The following is a 23,032-nucleotide window of genomic DNA, read 5'->3' on the forward strand; positions in this document are numbered from 1 at the left end:
TAATTCGCATGCCTATGTCGATGAATGCGGGCTGAATACTGGTTCTTCCATGCATTCTCGATTTCAAAATGGAGATCAGGAAGGAATGGAAGGCTCACCAGAACTGTAGGGCTATGGCCGGAGAGAAAATTCTCGTCTAATCCCTCCCAAGACAGCTTAAGCCTGCTGGAAGCGTGTTCCATAATGCCCAACAGTTCCTCGTACACCGGAACTGTAGGGCTATGGCTGGAGAGAAAACACTCATCTAATCCCTCCCAAGACAGCTTAAGCCTGCTGGAAGCATGTTCCATAACGCCCAACAGTTCCTCGTACACAGGGCAGGGTGGCTGTGCAGGCAGGTGTAACCTTCCTCGCCCTCAACAGCCATCTCCTGCTCTTCCTTGCATGGTGCCAATAGAGCACTGTCTGCTGAACCCGAGGATGCGAGAGCCACCACATCCTCTTCCAGCAGAGCTCTCTCTTTAGCCTGCTGAAGCGTGTCAGAGATAAACCCCTCTCTCAAACTCTTTGGCGAGCTCCATCTGTGAACCCCATGATCTGAGTCTTCTCTGTGCCTCAGCGAGAGATGGATCCGAACCACCGGGCACAGATGCCTGTCCCACTTCCCTTGAGAAGAGAGACAACCGAGAGCAGAGCTTCCTAAGCGGTAAGCAGTCATGGGCTGTTGTCGGCCAATGCAATTACCGTGATTCGATAAGTATTTCAGACACCTGTCATGCTGAGGCGTTTCCCCATTAGCATCTATTCGACGCAGTGCGAGTTCCCTTTCGAAAGGGAAATGAGTTTTCCCCCATACGTGTCATTTACTGACGCAATGCGAAGTGAACTGTATTGAAAGGGAACTATGTTTTTCCACAACTTGGCACTGCAAAGAGAGGCACTGCATATTGTAATCCTCAGAGGCATCTGTTGTTTTGTTGCTGGAGTAATACTGTGTTCCCTTTCGATACTTATTTGTACTGCGTATGGAGACCTTCCCCCATACGCAGTACTCGTTCCGTATCTCAGGGAACCGAGGTTACGTTCATAACTGAGTACATTCCCTTTCAATACTTCACTCATACTGCGTATGGGGGAAGGTCTCCATACGCAGTACTCGTTCCGTATCTCAGGGAACCGAGGTTACGTTCGTAACCGAGTACGTTTGCATCTCTCTCATATTTGCTATTATGATATGCATGAATTGGTGGGCGGGGCTAAAGAAGCAATGATGTAGAAGTAGGTGTTGATCTTCTTCTGCGGAGGCGGTCTGACAAGATGTTGAATCGAAATAGCATTTAATGAATCGACAACCCATCAGCTAAACTTCAACATGTTTGCTTTTAAAAATTCATTTTGGATTAATCTATTTTTATAGTTTGCACCAGAAAAAAATGCTGTTTTATAAGAGAAGTCATGGACAATTCCGTGATAGGTAGTTTACAGCATGTCTCATTCATTTCTATGGTATCCGCAACAGTGATTGACTGTCGCACAACTCTGTACAACTACAACAAGGCTGTAATGTGTTTGGTTATCAATATCGAGGCACACGTGATCCAAGTTAGCCATTATTCTTTTTAGTAAAGCCATGCACCCTCATATCTCCCAATAATAAGACCATCTCTGACTTAAATCATTCTCCAAATTAGTCACAAATTTATTAGCAAGCCATTTAGTTTACTTGTTTCATTTTAGTCTTCTTTATTTGAGCAATATCTGCTACAGAACCAGTATAGAATTTAACATTTGTCTTTATTCAGATGCTATAGTTATTCCAATATAAACCAAGAAAACACAAAATTTTACAAATAATTCCATGTTAACAGCTGGAGAGGAAATGACTTCACACATTAAAAAAAAAAAACTAGAAGTAACATGTAGAACATTCTGGAAATTTTGTAAATTTAATATATTATGTAGAATTTCTCCATTTCATATAAAATCATACTATGTAAAATTTCATCATAGCAGATTTGAAAAGCAAAATCAAAGACAAAAGCAAACAAATAATTGTGTTGATTAGAAGAACTCACTCACAAATTGGTTATTCAAATGTTGCCATGACAAAATACTTTTTCAAACAACATATCGCTCACAAACATTTCATTATAATATAGTTAATATTTTCTCAGTGACTGTTTTTTTTTTTTTTTTCAGGGCCGGAATACAATTCTTTTTTGCACTTATACACATTTTATCAGATTTTTTTGTAAGTAAAATCTACTTAATTGTTGTTAGTGCATTTTTTTTTTTTTTACATATTCTAATCCATTAATACAGCACATCCATAATTAAAATGATCAGATTTCAGCATTTTTTGTACATTTTAACTGACAGATGTGATGATCAGTGGGTTAGAATTTTCACCTTCATCACTAACATCTGGGTTAAATAAAGGATAGAGTTTGTCAGTGAAAGTCTGACCAGTGTAAGAGTAGATATGAGAGCTGGACTCATAAAAGAGACCACACCCTCCTCATAATCCACAAACACACCCACCTTCTCAGGTGTCTCTCTCAGAAAAAAAGTGACCGGTGGATTATCACAAAATATACACTGATTATTATTAAGCAATAACATAGACCAGAGTCCACCCTCAGGACCTGGGTTAATGTCTCCCTTCCTGTTAATGGATTCTCTGGCCAAGCCTAAAGCCCAATCAGTTTTTCCCTTCACCTGCACCTCATAGTAAAATCTCCCTGAACTGAATCCCTCCTTTGCTAGAACAAAAGTGTCATCAAATCTCTTTGGGTTTTCTGGGACGTCATGTTCAATGTCTCCTTCACTGACTTGCTTTCCATCATCAGACAGGATGAGATATGGATTCGCTGTATCAGGATCCAGAGTCAAATCCACTGAGAGAGATTAGACATTATCAATTAACTTTAAAACAGTGATTTTCAGATATAAAACAGGTTATAAACAAAAGTATTGAAGAAGATTTATGTCAATCCATGTACACTGTACCTGCATACTTCTGTACACACTTCAATCCTGTGGACACAGATGACAATATAATGTGATTTATAGTAATATTCCAAGTTAACAGAGTTTATCTACAGTTATCTTTATAGTTTATCAGCATCAGTGTATAAGTAATTGTGACTTGTCCTTCAGTTTGTAAAACAGAATGCAGAATGTTTAGAATAAATGTCTGAAAGACAATCATACCAGAGATTAAAAGCAGAAATGTGAAGCTTGTAATTTTATTAAAGCTCTAATATTTATTACTTATTAGACCTTTAATTATTAATATTTATGTAAAAACATATATATATATATATATTTATTTATTTATTTATTTTTTTGCCAGACGTCTGGTGAACTGTATGGGTTATTGTACAGGTATTTGTACAGGTACATTGACAGTTACATCATGTACCTTACATGTAATTTTCTGGTATTCTCAACAGTTAAAGTAATACCGCTTTATATAGTTATGACATGAGTTTAAGTTTGGAACTTCACATACGAATCTCTTCACTGTATTTGATATTCACATACCAGTTTGACAGAGTTTTTTATTTAGAGTTTTCTCAAGTTGTGTCAAAGCACTAAGCAGCGAGTTCACATTCACATCAGAGTCAGTCCTGATCTCAGTCCAATTCTTGGTGTGTGGATGGCTGCAGACTGATGAGTACATCTACAGCAGGAGAGAGAAGACTATTAAACATGTTCTGATTTTATTCTTATTATTTTCTACGTTTTTTTTTCTAATCTGACATTACTGTTTCGTTCTGTTGTGTGTACAAGACATTCGCCAACTCTTTCAAGAGTGTCTGTCTCTAAGGCGACATTCACACTGTACGTTTTAGGGATTGACAACCGCATTTACTTACAGGTCTGAGTCTCGAAATGTCCTGTTCACACAGCAACTTACAGTAGCGTCTCAAACACTGTCTGTATGAACATGCAATGAGAGTCCAGCCCGTATTCTCTTACTAGTAATCATAGCGACAGTGACCAACGTAATATTAAAGATGGTGACGTCCATAAAACTGTAAAGTCTTATCACTTTTGACATGACGAGACTAATTGAACCACGAGTTCCTCCATCAAAACTTCATTAACCAACAGCAGCATGTAAACACGCGCTAGCCGGAGTCTTTAACCTTTGCACTCGCATGACACATCCTTTGCGACGTCTCGTGCATAACACAGCATTTGAATTTGGAAAGAAAATCAAAACTGACAGGGGCCTCTCCGGTGGAGAACAGTGACTGGATCTAACACCTTAAGATGATGCACAGCTCATATCTCTGTCGCTGTAAGTTGCCGAAAGTGAAACCACACACAAAACACATTAGAAGAGCAGTTCTCTCGCACTGTATGACGTGACGGACAACAAGTTGTCCAGGCGTGTTCCGTTCACACAACGCGGAATTTCTGAGAACGCGGTTGTGAGTCCTGAAAATTTACGGGTGTGAGTTCGGTTGTAGAATGCGGTTGTCACTCCCGTAAATAACCGTACTGTGTGTGAACGTAACCGTATTAAGGACTCAAATACAGGATTGACAACCATATTCTGCTGCTGTGTGAACGTGGCCTAAGTTGTGGTGCATGTTTTCTTACAATGTCTTGCCATGCAGCTTACAGCAGCTCATTAGATTTGGGAACAGAGTGTTTGTCCTGTAATATTGTACATGATGACTGATGAGACAGATGTTCACAGACCTGTATGACATGGAGATGATCGTCAGTGTTTGAGAGCTGCTCCAGCTTAGTGTTTCTCCTCTTCAGCTCAGTGATTTCCTGCTGCAGCTCTTTAATGATATCTTCAGCCCGTTTCTCTGCTGCTTTCTGTTGTTCCTCCATTATCTTCAGCAGCTCAGACTGACATCTCTCAATGGAACGGATCAGATCGGTGAAGAGCTCAACACTGGATGATTTCTCTTTCTCTGTGTTTCTCTAAGAGATAAAGAAACAGATTAATTTATTGTGTATTTACACATTAAAGGAATAGTTTACTAAAAAAAAAGAAATTCTTCATCTACTGGCCTCATGACACTTAAAAGTTTTTTTAATCTATTAAATTCAGAACCATAGAAGTAATCTACACATGGGATGGGTGGGACATGTCCCCACCACTTTTTGCCAGAGTCGAAATTGTCCCCACCACTTTTTGAAACACCAGATGACTAGCAGAATATTCTAGAAGAAAAAAAACTATACAAGGGCAGAGTAAAACCCAGAACCTCTGACACGCTTAACAAAAGTTCTACCACCAGAACATTAAGGTACACGAAAAGTTAATGCGGATTTACGTATTTATTCACTGACGTGAAGAATCTCGGGACTAACAATATATTGTAGATATATTATAGTAGATTTTACTTTTAAGGATGAGACTATCACGATAACATGACTTGTATGTCGATCAAATAAACTGAATGGTAACACTTTATAATAAGGTTCATTAGTTAAACATTAGTTAATGTATTAAAGGTGCAGTATGTCGGATTTCTGTCCGCTAGAGGTCACTAGAGGCCTATTCAAAACAAAGGCATAGCTTGATGACGGCAAGTTTGAGCGCGGAATTTGGGACATGTGGTCTTCACCTCAACAGCCGGTGGAAACAATCGTGATAGGACTCAGGAAGAAATCATGTTCATGGATGAGATTATTAACGTTACTGTAGTATGAAGCAGAGCAGGACCGAGTGTTGCCAGAGCTGAACGAGGCCGCTGGAGCGATTGCGCAACACATGCCGTGAGCAGCGGAACTTTTATTATGCCACAGTCGCCGGCGCTGCTTCCGCTTTTCCGGTCATGAGTATGAGGTAACGCAGCTCTGTTTATCATATTAGATACATTTGAGTGTGTTGAAAATGTTACAACGTGACCAGAGTCACGTGGGGCAGCGAGCAAGATGGCTGCATGTTAGCGATCTTCGTGCCACTCGGGAGCTAATTTACTCTAATTGCTTATAATCCTACAAGTTTACACAATCATATGCTCACCGTAGTTAGTGTATTCAAAACTCTGAGAAAGAACATAAAAAGGTATGGCTACGTCGAGATATTTTAAAGCTCCAAGCCGTCCCACCACACGGAAAGCCCCGGTGCACGAAATTGAGGACGATACCTCAGATGCGCCCAGCAGTCCTAAAGATTTGAACGAAAGTCTCGAGAAACTGTTGGTGGAAGTTTCTAAAATGAGTTCTACACTTTCGACCGTCGCGACGGATGTTTCAACTATTAAACAAACCACGGCAGAACTGAAAACAACGGTCACGGCTATTCAGGAGAGATTGGAAGAAGCAGAGGAGCGTATTGCGCATCTGGAAGATTCTTCGGAGAGGCTGGTGAATGACAGCAGTACCAGAAATAAACAAGTGGATGTGTTATGGAACCGTGTACAAACTCTCGAAAACCAGAGCAGACGAAATAATGTGAGGCTGGTGGGTCTTAAAGAGACTTACGGTACGAACGGGACTTTGTCGACTTGCATACAGAGGATTTTGAAGGAGGGCCTCGAGTTAGACACAGGCGGAGAGTTCGAGATCGAGAGAGTGCATCGGCAGCCGACTCCCATGCTGAATTCTGATCAGCCTCCGAGACCGGTTTTGATCCGCTTCTTAAGGCAGTCCGCGAGAGACAAGGTGATCAACGTGGTGAAAGGGAAACGGGGAATTGTCTGGGAGGACTGTCGCCTTTTGTTGTTTCCAGATATGTCAAAAGAACTCTCTGCTCTGAGGAAGACGTTTACCCCGGCGAAACGGAGACTGCAGGAACTTGACGTGAGCTATTCACTCACCTTTCCAGCAACACTACGTTTCAAGTGGAACGGGAAGAACGAGAGCTTCACAAACGCGGAGGCAGCTGACAGATTTATCAATGAACACTGTCACTGAGGAGCAGGCGTAATAAATTAAGGTGGGCCCGTGTTCTTCATGAACATTTAAATTCAGTTATGTGGGAATGCAGATACTGAACGATAACTCCCGAGTGGCTTAGAAACGGCGAAGAAGACAGCGTGCTCAGGAGCTGCGATAAACCTACGGACCGGAGGTTTTTTGTTTTTGTTTTTTCCCTCTTTCCCCATTCTTCATAGTGAAGAAAAGTGGATGCCTGGAAAAGAGGGATGGGGAGTTGTTGGACTTTTTACTTTTTTTTGTTTTTGTGTTTATTTTTGTATTCGTTATTGTTCACATATTTCAAAGTTCAAAGTGTTGGAAATGTTAAGTTTTCAAAAACAAAAGTTTGGAAGGTTTAGGTTAACAGCTTTTTTTTCATATGCAGGGGTCTCAGAGTTCTAAGTTATTAATACAGAATAAATTGTTAAAGGTGGGCACAGACTTAGGACTATAGACAATAAGATAACAATGTCTGGGAGAATAGTCAAATTTATCTCATGGAACATTAATGGGTGTGGTAGCCCAGCAAAAAGGAAAAAAGTGTTGACATATTTGAAAAACAATCAAGCAGATATTGTGTTTATTCAGGAATCTCATATGAAGGGCAAAGAAGCAGAAAAATTTAAAGTGGGGTGGGTAGGTCATGTTTTTCACAGTTCATACTCCAGTAAACGTAATGGAGTGATAATTCTGATTCGTAAGAATATAAGTTTTGTTCTAATAAAACAAAGGAATGATTCAGAGGGACGGATTTTGTGTCTAGAAGCTATTGTAGAGGGTACAAAAATGGTGTTGTGCAATATATATGCACCTAACAAGAGTGACCCACCTTTCTTCCATGAGCTTAATCACATGCTGGGGAATTCTGAGGGCCAAATAATTCTAGCTGGGGATTTTAATGAAGTAATGGATCCAATCCTAGATAAAAGTTCTCGACAGACTCATTTATTGTCAAAAGGAAGAGAAGCAATACATATGTTGAGTTGTGATTTGGGTCTTACAGACATATGGAGGCAGGTCAATCCATAGTCACAAATTGTATTCAAGGATTGACTTTTTCTTAGTATCAACCCTTTTGACTGCTCAAGTAGCAAACTGTGTTATAAAGACAATAACTATTACTGACCATGCACCAGTAGAACTACTTCTGAATATAACCAGTGATACAGAGAAAAGAGGAAGATGGAGAATGAATACGGCATTACTGTTAGATCCCCTGTTCAGAAAAGCTTTAGAAGATGATTTAAAATCCTTTTTTGATATAAATTTAGGGAGTAGTCAAGACATTTCAACAGTCTGGGAGGCCACTAAGGCGTATGTAAGAGGAAAACATATCGCTCAGGCTGCAAAAAAAGAAAAGAGAGAATTTAAATAAGATTAACGAGTTGGAAAAGGAAATTAAAAATAAGGAATTACAGTTGATTATTGCTTTTTCGGACAGGCTTTATCAAGAACTTTGTAGATTAAAATATCAGTTGCATGAGATTTATAACAAAAAGGTGGAATATGCACTGTACAGATTGAAAACAAATTTTTAAAAAGAAAACGGGGAAATTGTTAGCCAGACAATTGAGAGAAAAAAACACCTTGAACACAATATCAGTAATTAAACAAGGAGATAGACAAATTTTTGCAGCCAAAGACATAAATAAAGTTTTTCAGCAATATTATGAAAAGCTGTATACATCTATAACACATACTAAATCTGTTCAAAATGAGATTGAAGATTTTCTCTCAAATGTTGAAGTGCCGAGCTTACAGCCAGATCAGGTGGTGGAGATGGAATCCCCTATTTCAGTAAATGAGATAAAAGAAGTAATTTCATCAATGAAAAATGGAAAATCACCGGGTGCCGATGGCTTGCCTGTGGAGTACTATAAGGAATTTGCAGAGGTGATAGCTCCAATACTTAATGAGGTATACCAAGAAATGTTCAGGAAACTGCGAGCACCCCCAACATTTAATGAGGCTTTTATTTCTGTAATCCCAAAAAAAGGTAAAGATGTTACAGACCCCTCAAATTTTAGACCTATTAGTTTATTAAATGTTAATCTGAAAATTTTGACAAAAATCCTAGCCAATCGTCTGCAAAAGGTGCTACCAAACATTATTCATCCTAATCAAGTGGGATTCATGAACAACAGAGCTTCTTCCGACAATGTAAGATTGTGTTTACCTGGTCTGGTCGTGTCAATCCAAAAATACTCCAATAACAGCTATTTCTCTTGATGCGGAGAAAGCTTTTGACAAGGTAGAGTGGCAATTTTTATTCTCTACCTTGTCACATTTTGGCTTTGGGCAAAATTTTATATTCAAATATTATACAAAGAACCAAAGGCCACCGTGATAACAAATGGAGCAGTATCCCCCTTTTTTAACCTCTCAAGAGGGACACGTCAGGGGTGTTCTTTAAGCCCACTTTTGTTTATTTTTTTTTTTTTGGAAATACTGGCAATTATCATTCGAGCACACTCTGGGATTAGGGGAGTGAAAGCAGGAGACAAAGAACATAAGTTATTGCTATATGCAGACGACATTTTAGCAGTTATAACTGACCTCTCTACCACATCTATTGGAAGTTATTCAATCCTTCTCAAAATTGTCTGGTTATACAGTTAATTGGAATAAGTCTGAAGCTACCCCCCTTTCCAATTCATGTTTACCAGTTATGGTAGAAAAGTTTAAATTTAAATGGGTCCCTAAGGGAATGAAATATTTAGGAATAAAACTGTCCCAGGACATGGAGGAAATAATAACACTCAATTTACACCCATTATTACAGAAGTTCAGAACTAACTTGGAGAAGTGGGGAAAAATCAAACTTACTTTATGGGGAAAAATTAGTATTATTAAAATGGTTATAGCCCCCCAGCTTAATCATATATTAATGATGCTTCCGATTAAAATACCATCTACATTTTTCAAGCAATTCGATAACGTAATTAAACATTTTCTTTGGGATGGGAAAAGGGCAAGGATCAATCTAAATAAGCTGATTGCCCCTAAAGAAAAAGGGGGGTTGGGTTTTCCAGATTGCAGACTATATCATTTGCTTTTTATTCTGACAAAAATAGCTAAATATTGGAATCAGGAAAAGGATAAAACTGACTGGATGAATGTTGAATATAAAATTTGTGCACCCTTTACTCCCATTGAAGTATTCTCACAGTCTACTTTTAATACTACAAATCCTGTTCTTATTCATACTAGAGATGTTTGGGTTAGAATTCATAAAATATTCAAATTATCTCACCATTTACAGAAATACTCTTCATTATGGCATAACCCAGCAATCCGTATTGGTAAAAAGATGATTTATTGGAAGTATTGGCACCAGCAAGGTATAAGTACAATTGAAGACTTGTATGAGAATGGGGTGTTAAGGTCTTATGAAAATTTAATTAAGAGTTATAATCTTGTAAGAAAAGAAAACTTCTGGAAGTTTTTACAGTTACGTAATTGTATATTGTCTAAAGTTGGCCCCAAGATTGACAATCCTATCTCAAGTTATTTAAAAAAAACACAAGAATTTCATAAATCTTCACATTTATATAAAATGGTAAACTCCTTTAGGAGTAGTGACTTGGGAAATTTAAGGACCATTTGGCAGAGAGATATTGGTGAAGAAATTGACTCAGAAAAATGGTCCAGGATTTTGGTGGGGTGTGGTAAATATATAAAAGAAGTAAGGGGTAAGTTCACTCAATATAAGATTCTTCATAGATACTACCACACTCCGGTAAGACTTTACAGGATGAAATTGATAAAGGACAATTTGTGTTGGAAGTGCCAGTTGGAAACAGGTACCTTTTTACATTGTATCTGGGAGTGTAGCTTAGTTAAACCATTCTGGAAACAAGTTATAGATGTCATAAGTTGCTGGTATGGCTCCACAATATCTCTAACACCTCAACTGTGTTTACTGGGTGACAAGTCTCAATTACCAAATGTTTCTAAGTGTATCCTTTCTGTTATTATGGTATGTATTACAGTGGCTAGCAGGATTATTCTGAGACACTGGAAGACAGTGAAAGCCCCAGAACTGAAAGATTGGGCTAGTGCAATGATAGAAATTGCTTCTTACGAATCTATGCTCAATAGAGTAAATGGTGTCAAAGAGGATGGGTTATTTCCTTGGGAAGAGTTCTGGACATATATTACAGTAACGACTCAAAATGAATAGATTGACACTTGGTGAAATGTCTTGTATTGTGCTTTCTTTAATGTTCCAACTGTGCCTGTAGAAATCTGGAACCCTGTATTATTATTATTATTATTATTGTGATGTTGTACTTTCGTTAACCTTTCACCTTCAAAAAGCAATAAAAACTTGAATTCAAAAAGAAAATGTTACAACGTTACTCTGTGCATTCGCTCGCTGGCTGATGTGAGACACTGTTGCACACTGCAGTAAGATAGATCGATTTTAGAATATCATATTAAATGCTGGTTGGCTTGTGTTGATAAATGGCATGCAATTCATTTTAAAACGTATGATGGAGAAAATGCTGTATTACTGTTACTAAAAATAAAGCTGCATCTGATTATGCTATGTTAGCTACTTCACAAAATAGTGTTTTTCTCTGAGGCAGGGTAAAGCATGGTACTCGCAAAAAATCAAGAAAATTAGATTTAAACAATAAGACTAAATGTGTTGAGCTATATAACAATAATTAGTTTTCTGTCTATAAACGTAACCAAACAGTTGTTCCCTTGTCTATTAAAACATGTAATATATTAAAGCGTCTTTGGTGTTTCTATGGTTTTTACAAAATAAAACCGGAAACCGAGGGTAACGCGGGTATGAAGCAATTGACAGGCGACTCCTCACACGTCCCGGAGCCTTGGTTTAAATTGCAATTTTCTCACGATTTACAAATAGTTGGAAACATTTGGGATATTGTAAGTACTCAAGTGAACAAAATATATAACACTGGCCTAGTGGTTTTTGGATATTTTATTGCAAAAATCTTACATATTGCACCTTTAACTAACATGAACTAACCATGAGCTATACATTTGTTACTGTATTTACTAATCTTCATTAATGTTAGTTAATGAAAATACAGTTGTTCATTGTTTGTTCATGCTACTTCACAGTGCATTAACTAATGTTAACAAGATTTTATTAATGTATTAGTAAATGTTGAAATTAACATTAACAAAGATTAATAAATGCTAAGTGCAGTTCATTATTAGTTCATGTTAACTAATGTAGTTAACTAATGTTAACTAATGAACCTTGTTGTCAGTGTTACCAACTGAATGTACAATTGAAATTGAACATTAATTTTGTACATATCTCATATAGCACCCCCCCCCCCCCCCCCCCCACACACACACACACACTCCTGTTCCACCCACTTTTTAAAGCAAAGTTACACCAGTGTTCAGAACCTATTAAGCAATATTATAATGCATTATTTATTTTGCATTATTTTAACTTCCACTCACTTTTCTCAGCTCTACTGAGTGCTGGATCTCTTGAATCTTCTTTATTCTGTCCTGGATCATTTGCTCCACATCTGTCTGTGTCTGAACCAGCTGATTCTACATATACAGAGAAAAACACAGATAGCTTCCATATTATGAAAAAATGTCATTTGAATAATGATTCTGAAAATGATTTAAGGTCCTCATGACTTAAAAATTTAGTTTGGTGTTTTTTTGTTTGTTTTTTTGTTCATGTCTCTCAGCTTAGAGTGTAACATACTTGTGTGTACTCTTGAAAGTTGACAAAATTAACTTTTGGCATATATACACATGTAAGATCTTTCTTTTCTGCAAAATACATTTTAATGACTCATCTTGCACTACACAAGTGTTTGTCCAATCAAACTGGCTGAAAAAAGGGACAAGTCCTTCAATATGACCTGCACCAACATCAACAAATAGGAAAGAAAACGTCTCAGGTTACGTATGTAACCATGGTTCCCTGAGAACAGGGAACGAGACTCTGCGTTTGCAAACGCTATGGGGAACGTCACGTGACTCGGTGTCTGAAAGCCAACTATCCAATAACTCCAATGCCTCTTGGCCGGCGACAGCCTATGACGTCATACGGCGCGACCCGGAAGTATAAAAGGCGCGCCTGGGGAAGCAGTCATTATCCGTCGTCTTGAGGGACTGTTCAGCAGGCAGCCCGAAGCTTGGCAAGGAAACGCAGAGTCTCGTTCCCTGTTCTCAGGGAACCATGGTTACATACGTAACCTGAGACGTTCCCTTTCGAAAGGGAACTTCTACTCTGCGTTTGCAAACGCTATGGGGAACGATATACCCACGCCGCCATGCTTGAGGAGAGTGCCTGCCAAGAAATATGGCTGAGACTAAGGCTCCAGAGCAGTTAGAGAAGTGCTTGGCAACTCCCCCTCGGGTCACACCAGGCTGTCAGTGACAGCATTCCCTTTGGCTAAAAGCCCAAGCTGAACTTCAAGAAGGCCTTTCTCAGAGGTCCTACAGAAGCTGCTAAGGCGTCTGGAACCAGCTTTTCCGAAGAGAAAGCGATCCCTTTAAGGGAATGTGGCCAAGGAACCGAAGGGAACCTCGGCCAGTCACTGGAGGGGAACGAAGTCACCCCCAATACCACCAGGGAGGCCGACCTGGTCTGTCACGAGACAAACTTAGTCTTGGCCAATCCTGTCTGAATACAGAGCCTCTAAAACGCATTCTTCATAGAAGATAGTAAGTAAGAGTGACTGCAAAGAGGCAGAAACAAACTCAAACCCACCGTAGAGACGGGCATCCTGGAGAGCAGAACTCAGCTAAGTGCTATGAACCCTCGTATTGAGAGGAGTACAATCCACTCATCCTAGGATCTACTCAGTGCTTAATTAATGCACTGAGGAGGCTGTGCGCTAGAGAACCCTGATCCAGGGGAGCACAAACCAGCCTGAGGCTGAATCTTAGAAGGAGGCCTAATTAAGGCCTACCACTATGATCAGCTTAGGGAGCTAAGCACTATTACAAACGTAACCCTAAAAGGGAAGTACGAAGCTCACCTAACAGGTAGACCATGCAATGGGCACATACTCATGGAGGTCGAGGAGGGGCCTACAGCATGATAGTAGTTATGTGGAAACAGAAGTCTTATACAGAAAGTGGCCTGGTTTTAAGGGCCACCCTGAACACCTGTCTTGTTTTTCTGGGGTAGACAGACGACTTCAATGGCAGCATAAGAGGCTGCAAAGTGCCCGCATGACAATCCACCTAACACAATCCAATGAGCAGTGCACTCAGTAAAAAGCACCTTTTACTCTTTAAAGCAAGAGGAGTGCAGCGTACGCCAACACGTATTAAGGAAGGCCTGGAGGGCCTATAACCTCAACAGACACGTGGCATCAGCTCGTGGCAGTGTTTAGGCCCCAAGGACGATAAACAACCAGACAAAAAGGAGGTTGGATTTATCACTTAGGCCTCTGGCCAACGAAAGTGTATACAGATAATTCTCAAAGAGAAATACACCCAAACATACTCCAGTGTGTTCAAAAAAGGTGGCCCATAGGCCTAGCAACCTCTAATACACACGGCGTAAGTCTCGTGGCCGTTTCCAGGAGCACAAAAGATCCACCCTAGGCGCTACGTGGCTCTTAGCTCAACTAGATTAGAATCAGACTCAGGGAGGCAGATGTAGGTTAAACCAACCTTCCGTAAGGTTTCACTACCATAATCAACCTGAGGGGCTAGCCACTGGGAATACTCGGTAAAAGCACCTTGTTACTCTCACAGCGAGAGGAGTACATGACTGAACTCCACATATTACACCGGAGGCCGAAGTAGGCCTGCCTTAGTAAACACGTGGCATCAGTATAAGGGAACCAAGCTACAGGGAACCAGTTCTAACCCAAATAGCTATGGGAAGCTAACTGTGACCTGCGCTAGGCTACACATTCCAACAGGCAATGTACCCTAAATATTTGTGACTAAAGGGAACCAAACAAAACCAACATGGTCTAAGGGAGGCTAATACAAGCCTACTACCTCAAACAGACACGTGGCAGGGCCTGTTGGCAGCGTAAATCTGTGAGAATATGTGAGCATATTATGATCAGTTAAACAGCATTGTAAAAACAACTGCTAACTAGAAGGAGGCTGAATATCATAAGGCCTACAATCCGAGTTATATGCAATATAGCTGTTAACAAGATCACCAAAAAGGGAGCTACTAGATACTAACTTTCCTCAAAAAAGTGGCTCTAACTACCCCGAGTATGCAATCCAACGGGTGATGCACTCAGTGACACAAAAAACCTCTTAACTGGGGAATATAAGTCACCATATACTCAAATAGAGGCCACTTTACAGCAAAAGGGCCTGCTATTATGAGAGCAGGTGCTAACCTGTGGCAGCATAAATAAGCTCACATACAAATGTAGGGCAAAAGTCTAGAACTCAAAGTAACACAAACTTTGATATACATGCTGTCTTTGAAAGGAAAAACACTCTCTGTCCAGATTCTCAGATCTGATCTAAGCCCTAGAGGACAGGAGCTAAAAACTAGCAACGTCAACTCAAACTTGATAAATACAAAACATCAAGTGGCTCAGAAGAAAATCATTTCCTTTAGCATGAAAGTTCTAGAAAGTGATAATAACAAAGCCTGAGCTTCACTTCCAAGTCTCATGATGAGAGAAATAAAGCGAAGCTCAAAGCTAAAATGTCAGGCGGCCGGTTAGGGCCGCCGTAGACATATAAACTGAAGTAATGAGTGCCAACTCAAACTATGCTGAAAAATAGCCGAGAGGCTACTCATATATATAGAAAAAACTAAGCGGCAGCCATTTTGTGGCCTGCTCAGTCAGTCTCAACACTCCAGTTCTGCCCAAAAAAACCCTAAATAGTTCACATTTTACTGTTACATGTTCAGGAAATAATACAGGAACAACACAAGGTCAAACATTTAAATAATTAAATCAGACCTTGTCTTACCTTCCTGTGGCTCGAAGACCAAAGACTCCTCCTTCACTTATTTGAAATGGGAAGGATGAAATCCATGGTTCTAGAAGCCCAAAGAACCCTTTCACTATCAAGCCAGAAGGCGGGCCTTCAGAAAAATTTCATCATGGGCCCAGCCATCAGCCTGACTGTTCAAAGGTGTCGTCCTGAACATGCACAGTGATTTAAAAAAAACCCGGGAGGCCGAGGAAGAGGGGCGAAGGCAGATGTAGAATTACCTTCGCCAAGAGAGGGGATCGATCAGCAGCGTTGCTGGCGCTGGTGATCCATCACCTCCCTTAAGTCCATCTTCCTCTTCCTCATATCCCGCCGCTTCTGCGACTTGCTCCGAGGTGGAGGAGGCGCTCGAGCGGCGACACTAGACTTCTGGCCCTGCCTCTGAGCCTCGGCTCGAGACGGGCCAGGGCCTCCCGGCTGTCTGGGCCCAGGATCGGACCTGAGCGGTATGCAATTTTTGTATGCTGCTGAGCGCGTCTTTGCCTCCCTGAACTTTTCGGCGGCTCCGTTGAAACGGTTGTCGGAAAGTTCAGGGAGGCAAAGACGCGAAACCGGGGCATCGAGGAGAGAGCCCTTCTCTTTCTCCCCGATGTCCACCATGTTCAGCCACAGATGCCTCTCCGTGGCCACCATGGCCGCCATCGATCTCCCAATCGAGGCGGCCGTCTGCTTGGTGGCCCGGAGAGCGAGATCTGTGGTGCGGCGCTGCTCAGCCACCGCATCAGGGGACAAACCCTGCCCCTGATCCAGGTCCTTCAGCAAGTCAGCCTGGTAGGCTTGCAACACCGCCATATTGTGCAAAGCCGCGCCACCCTGACCTGCAGCAGCATATGCTCTGCCGTTCAGACGAGATGTCAGTTTAAGGGGTCTGGACGGCAGAACTGGAGCTTTCAGTGTCGGTGCCCTGCCCGTGACGAGATAGTTGGCAAACATCTCGTCAATGGGCGGCAGCGACACATACCCATGCTGGCCTAATCCCTCCACATCAGCGCTGATGTGGATGAATTCTGGCCGAGTATGGGTTCTTCCATGCCTTCTTGATCTCTACGTGAAGATCAGGAAGGAATGGAAGGTTCACTAGAGTTACGGGGTTGTGGTCAGAAAGAAACCGTTCGTCTAACCTGCCGCGAACGGGCTCTTTCCTCACGCGCTCCCACGGCAGCTGCAGCCTGCCGGCGGCGCGCTCCACAACCTCCAATAACTCGGCATATGCTGGGCAAGGAGGCTTGGAGAAAGAAGTCGCAACTTCTTCCTCCTCCATTGCCATCTCCTGCTCACGGGGGCTAGCAGCCAGAAGAACACTCGCTCCTGGATCCGATGATGTCAGAGATAAGACATCATCGTCATCCAGGAGCTCATCCCCGCCAGCCGCCGCCAGAGGTTGAGAGACTGTGACACCTCTCTCAAACTTGACAGCGAGCTCCACCTGCAAGCCCCATGAGTGCAGCCGCCGCTCTGCCTCGGCACGAGCAGGGCCGGACCCACCAGGCGCAGATGTTGACGCCTCTTCCCTTGAGAAGAGGGCCAGGCGGGAACGGAGCGTTCTCATGGGAAAACACTCACAACTCTCACAGACAGCACCCTCAAGCACTGCCCGTGCGTGTTCTTCTCCCAGACAGTGTACACATAGGGTGTGCGGATCCTCCTGAGTCAAAAATCTCGGGCATGGATCCGCACACTTCCTAAAAACGTTTCTGTTTGTCCTCAGACATAATCGTACTAGATTAAGATTTACTCACAAGTATAGCAGAGTTATACACGACAGTGGCAAGACACAGACAGTCCCGAAAGACGATGGATAATGACTGCTTCCCCAGGCGCGCCTTTTATACTTCCGGGTCGCGCCGTATGACGTCATAGGCTGTCGCCGGCCAATAGGCATTAGAGTTATTGGATAGTTGGCTTTCAGACACCGAGTCACGTGACGTTCCCCATAGCGTTTGCAAACGCAGAGTAGAAGTTCCCTTTCGAAAGGGAACTGCATTTCAGTGTTTTGTCTGTAACTCTTACCTTCTTCTCTCGACTCTCCTCCACTATAGGAACAGTGTTGTGAGTCTTGTGGTCTCCTTCAGTGCAGGACAGACACACACACGTCTGATCATCTCTGCAGAACAGCTCCAGAGGTCTCTCATGTTTCTGGCAAATATAATCCTCCAGATTTTCCACAGCGTTGATCAGTGTGTGTTTCTTTAGACGCGGGACTCTGCGATGAGGCTCCAGATGAGTGTCACAGTAAGAGCTTTGACACATCAGGCAGGTCTTCACAGCTTTCTGCTTTCGTTCATCACAGAAGTCACAGAACACTTCAGATTCTCCTAGATTAATCTTCTCTTTAAAGTGTTGCACAACCTCTCTGAGTGTTGTATTAATCTTGAGATCAGGTATTTTGCTGAATTTTTCTTTACAGAATGGACAGAAGCAGGTCTGTGTGTGCGTCCAGCACTTTCTCAGGCAGGTAATGCAAAAGTTGTGTCCACATGGAGTGGTGACTGGATCAGTGAACACTTCCAGACAGACGGAGCAGAGGAGCTCCTCATTTAGTGCTGGACCGCTGGAGGATGCCATGGCTGACAAAACAATGACAACATTTCATCTACATTGCTGAAGAGAGTAATTTTGATAATACTAAGGTCAACTCTAGTATTTCTCCACTGACGGCACTTCAAAAGTAGCTGAATATTCTGACAAAATATTTATTTCCCAAGTGCCATGTAAATCACACATATTTCATTGTATCTGTCTGCTGCTTTTGACATCCACAGCATGGACTGTGTGCACTCTTGTGGTGCTTTCCAATTCTGTTCTTTCACTAACAAGTCTAGGCAACGCAACCACAGGTACAGTATGACAGCACTTCAGCAGCTAAATTCTTATAATTCGGTCTTAAAAAATGGTCTAAATTGTGGGGTAACTTGTGCATTTCTCCTTCAAAAACCTGAAATTCAAATAAATTCATGTTCATATCCTTGTTCATCTTTTATATCATTCAAACACCCATAAAGGTTACAATATTAAGATTATTTTATGTTTGGAGTTGAAATAATACAGTGAGCCTGCTAATATAATTTATTATCAGTAGCAACCACTGTTTGTATCAAAATCAAAGATATTATTTTCTGTCCTGACTCCTGTCGGAGAAAAAAATTCTGAAAAAAAGTATTATCTCTCCTGGGGACACCTGTTTGTATATAAAACTGATCATAGAGCAAGGATCTTTCCGATCGTGAAAAGACAATTTGTAAATGCCCTCAGAAACGCTTTCGAGACGGATTTAAATCCGATCATTCAAACCACGTCAGGAGGTGGTCTGAGACGCATTCCAAACCAAACTGGACATGATACATGACAGCAGAAATCAAACCTTACAGCCAGCTGAATGACATACTCATTAACAATACAATCTAATAATATTTCAGTTTATAACTGTTGAACAAGCTCTTACATTTCCATCAATTACCTTTGAGTGAATGTCAGATGTGATCACTATTTTCCGTGTGTCTGAATAAAGTTGTTTGAAGAAGCTTCCAGTTCATGTTTTAGTTTTAGTTTCACCCGAATTCTTATTTCAGCTGCAGTGGTGTCATAGCCCCTCCCCACAGTCATGAAAATGGAACAGTTCCTAAAAGCCGGTGTTGTGTAATATTCTGTTCCTGTGAAAACCTGTTCCAGTGGGTGGAGTATACGTGAATATTCATGATATTTCCCCTGTTGTGGGCGTGGCCTTGAGACAACGCGCAGACGAATGGAACTGAAAATATTAGTGCTCGATTGGTTACAGTGCCTGATTGATTACAAACACAGCGAACAATCAGCGAATAACCCATGCTCGTCTAGGCTAGTACAGATTATTACTATTTGATGTCTTTATCTTTTATTTATTTATTTTTTATTTCATTCGTGAGGTTTTCGATTTAATTGAATATTTTGGTTAGTAGCCTGTACTATGCCTTTTTGCCATTCGGTGACAGCAGAGTGTTAACAACAATGCCTGAAATAAACATCTGTGCCCTAATAACATGTATATAAGCTAGCCTGGTGTGAGTATTTGTGTAATTATAATTTATTTTATAGCCAGTGTTTTTCAGCCTCCACAGCCATGTCAGTAAGGCTTACCCTTCATCAACACCAAACTACACATTTTTCCTGTTTTCTCATATTATACTGGATATTATGTAAAATTGTAATTAAAGTAACACAATTGCACATTTACTTGTACGTCACAAATTTTTATTTTATTTTATTTTATTTTATTTTATTTTTTTTAAGCTTTAACAAAGCAACATCAAAATCTTTCCACACCTATTTGGGAATCACTAGTCTCCAAGTACTAATCGATTATAATAGATTAAAGGTATAGTCCATCCAAAAATGAAAATTTTGTCATCATTTACTCACCCGTATGTTTTCTTTTCTTCTGTGAAGAAGATATTCTGAAGAACATTGGAAACCAGTAGAACTAATTTTGGTGCCCATTGACTTCCACTGTATGAAAAATATACTGTTTATCAAAAATATACCATTTTTCAAAATATGTCCCACGAAAAAATTAGTCATACAACTTTGAAATAAGATGAGGGCATCAGAATTTTTATTTTTAATGAACTATCCCTTTAACATGGACCCTCAAAAGAGTACATCCTGTTTTCATTAACAAAAACAGATTAGATTGTATTGTATTTGTATTTAAAATACAGTTTAGATAAATAACTACTACTAATAAATATTATATTACTAAACATTTCTTACACACACACACACACACACACTTATATATATTTATATAAAGCATACGTCTGTTCTTTGACCATACGTTGCACTGAAAAACAACCTACTGTTACAGGACAGAAGGGAGCGGAGACACAGGTAAGGATTAACAGGTTTATTTCAGGTAAAGCAGAGCGTGAGAAGAGTGCAGGTGAGTGATGGCAGATGAATGGGTCGATGAGCCGATGAACTGGAACTGATACTAGACTGTGTTCTCTAGGGAGCGTGGATGCCGGGAGACGTGGAGCAGACGAACACACAGGAGAAGCACAGGAGACGAGGAGACACTGGGAATCACTGTAGACGCTGGAGACAGGTAAGTAGTCGAGTAGGGAGTCCTGGAGGTAAGTGAACACTGGTATGTGTTAACGAGACCGGACAGTGACTGAGTGAACTGGCGTGACTTATATGTGGCTGTGGTGATGATTGTGAATGAGCGTCAGGTGTGGCTTGTCAGTACTCAGGAGAGGGAGTGCGATGTGATTGGGTGAGTGTAGAGCCTGGCGTGTCTGTGACATTACCCCCCCCCTCCACGGTCCGCTCCTGAGGACCGCGGACCCTGACGTCGTGGTGGTCGACCTCTGCCTCGGGGGCCTGGCTTGCTGGGGTGTCTGGCGTGGAAGTCGTCAAGGAGGCTGGGATCTAGGATATCATTCCTCGGGACCCATGAGCGTTCTTCGGGACCATAGCCTTCCCAGTCGACCAGGTATTCAAGGGATCCACCACGACGTCGGGAGTCCAGGATATCTTTCACCTGGTAGGCTACCCCGTCTTCTGCGATGAGTGGAGGAGGGGGATCTTCGGGGTCGCCAGGCTCTGTGGAGGGAAGAACAGAGGGATGGTGAGGCTTCAGGAGTGACACATGGAAAACTGGGTGAATGCGATACTCAGGAGGGAGTTGCAGGTGATAGGTGACGGGGTTGACTTGCCGGATGATGGTGAAGGGGCCAACGAATCTAGGACTCAGCTTCTTACAGGGCAGGCGCAGCTTGATGTCCCGGGTTGACAGCCAAACCTTCTGCCCTGGTTGGAAGTTGGGTGCGTGGGAGCGTCGAAGGTCGGCTGTCAACCTGCGCCTGCGTAGGGCTTGCTGGAGTTGCAGATGTGCTGAGTCCCAGACCCTCTCGCTCTCCCGGAACCAGTAATCCACCGCCGGAACGTCTGATGGTTCCCCATCCCAGGGGAAAAGCGGGGGCTGGTAGCCGAGCACGCATTGGAAAGGTGTAAGGCCTGTAGTGGGTTGACGAAGAGAATTCTGGGCGTACTCGGCCCAGCCCAGGAACTGGTTCCAGGAGTCCTGGTGGCCGTGACAGAAGGTACGCAGGAAACGGCCGATCTCCTGTATCTTCCTCTCCGTCTGCCCGTTCGTCTGTGGATGGTATCCGGAGGAGAGACTTATGGTCACACCTAGGAGTTTGAAGAAGGCCTTCCAGACTCGGGAGGTGAATTGGGATCCACGGTCTGATACAATGTCTTCAGATAATCCAAAGTAGCGAAATACATGGTTGAATAATAGTTCTGCCGTTTCCATGGCAGTGGGGAGTCCAGGCAGGGGAATTAAACGACAGGACTTGGAAAAGCGGTCGACGATTACCAGCACACATGTGCATCCATCGGAGACAGGAAGGTCGGTGATGAAATCCACTCCTAGGTGCGACCAGGGACGAGTGGGAACGGGCAGAGGCTGGAGTTTTCCGGAGGGAAGATGGCGTGGACTCTTGGAGACGGCACATTCCCTACACCCTTGCACGTACCTTCTGACGTTGGATGTCATGTTGGGCCACCAGAAGCGCTGTTTTAACAGCGAGAGGGTTTCGTTGACCCCGGGGTGGCCAGTGCCCAGTGAAGTATGGGTTGAATGGATGAGGGGTGTGCGTCGTGACCGGGGTACATACTTCAATCCGGGGGGACAACCCGGCGGAATGCTGGTGGAGGCATTGGACTCGGGGAGCGTCTCTTCCGACCAGGAGATGGGACTTACTATGAGTCTTTCAGGGATGATGGGCTCTGGATCCTCGTTGCTCTCGTCGAGGCTGTGGATACGAGATAGGGCATCGGCTTTCACATTCTTCGATCCGGGACGGTAGGAGATGGTGAAATTAAATCTCGTGAAGAACAGAGCCCATCTGGCCTGGCGGGGGTTTAGTCTCTTGGCTTCTCGTAAGTATCCTAGGTTCTTGTGGTCTGTTAAGACAACAAAAGGGTGTTTGGCTCCCTCAAGCCAATGCCTCCATTCCTCTAGGGCAAGCTTGATGGCGAGGAGTTCGCGGTTGCCGATGTCATAATTGACTTCCGCCGGGTTGAGCTTCCTGGAGAAGAAAGCGCATGGATGGAGTCTGCTGGGATTCCCCTGCTGCTGGGATAATACCGCTCCCACTCCGGTGGTTGAGGCGTCAACTTCGACGATGAAGGGGAGCTCTGGGTCAGGGTGAGCCAGGAGGGGAGCGGTCGTGAAGGCGGTTTTGAGGGTCTCAAAGGCTTG

The 23,032-nt window shown here is 42.3% G+C and overlaps 1 pseudogene; it reads right to left on the reverse strand.

Annotated features, from left to right (window-relative positions):
* Nucleotides 1–1,257: 1,257 nt before the first annotated feature.
* Nucleotides 1,258–19,229, reverse strand: LOC127507480 (E3 ubiquitin-protein ligase TRIM39-like; annotated as a pseudogene).
* Nucleotides 19,230–23,032: the final 3,803 nt, after the last annotated feature.

Source organism: Ctenopharyngodon idella, chromosome 24 (assembly GCF_019924925.1).
Source record: "Ctenopharyngodon idella isolate HZGC_01 chromosome 24, HZGC01, whole genome shotgun sequence".
NCBI lineage: Eukaryota > Metazoa > Chordata > Actinopteri > Cypriniformes > Xenocyprididae > Ctenopharyngodon > Ctenopharyngodon idella.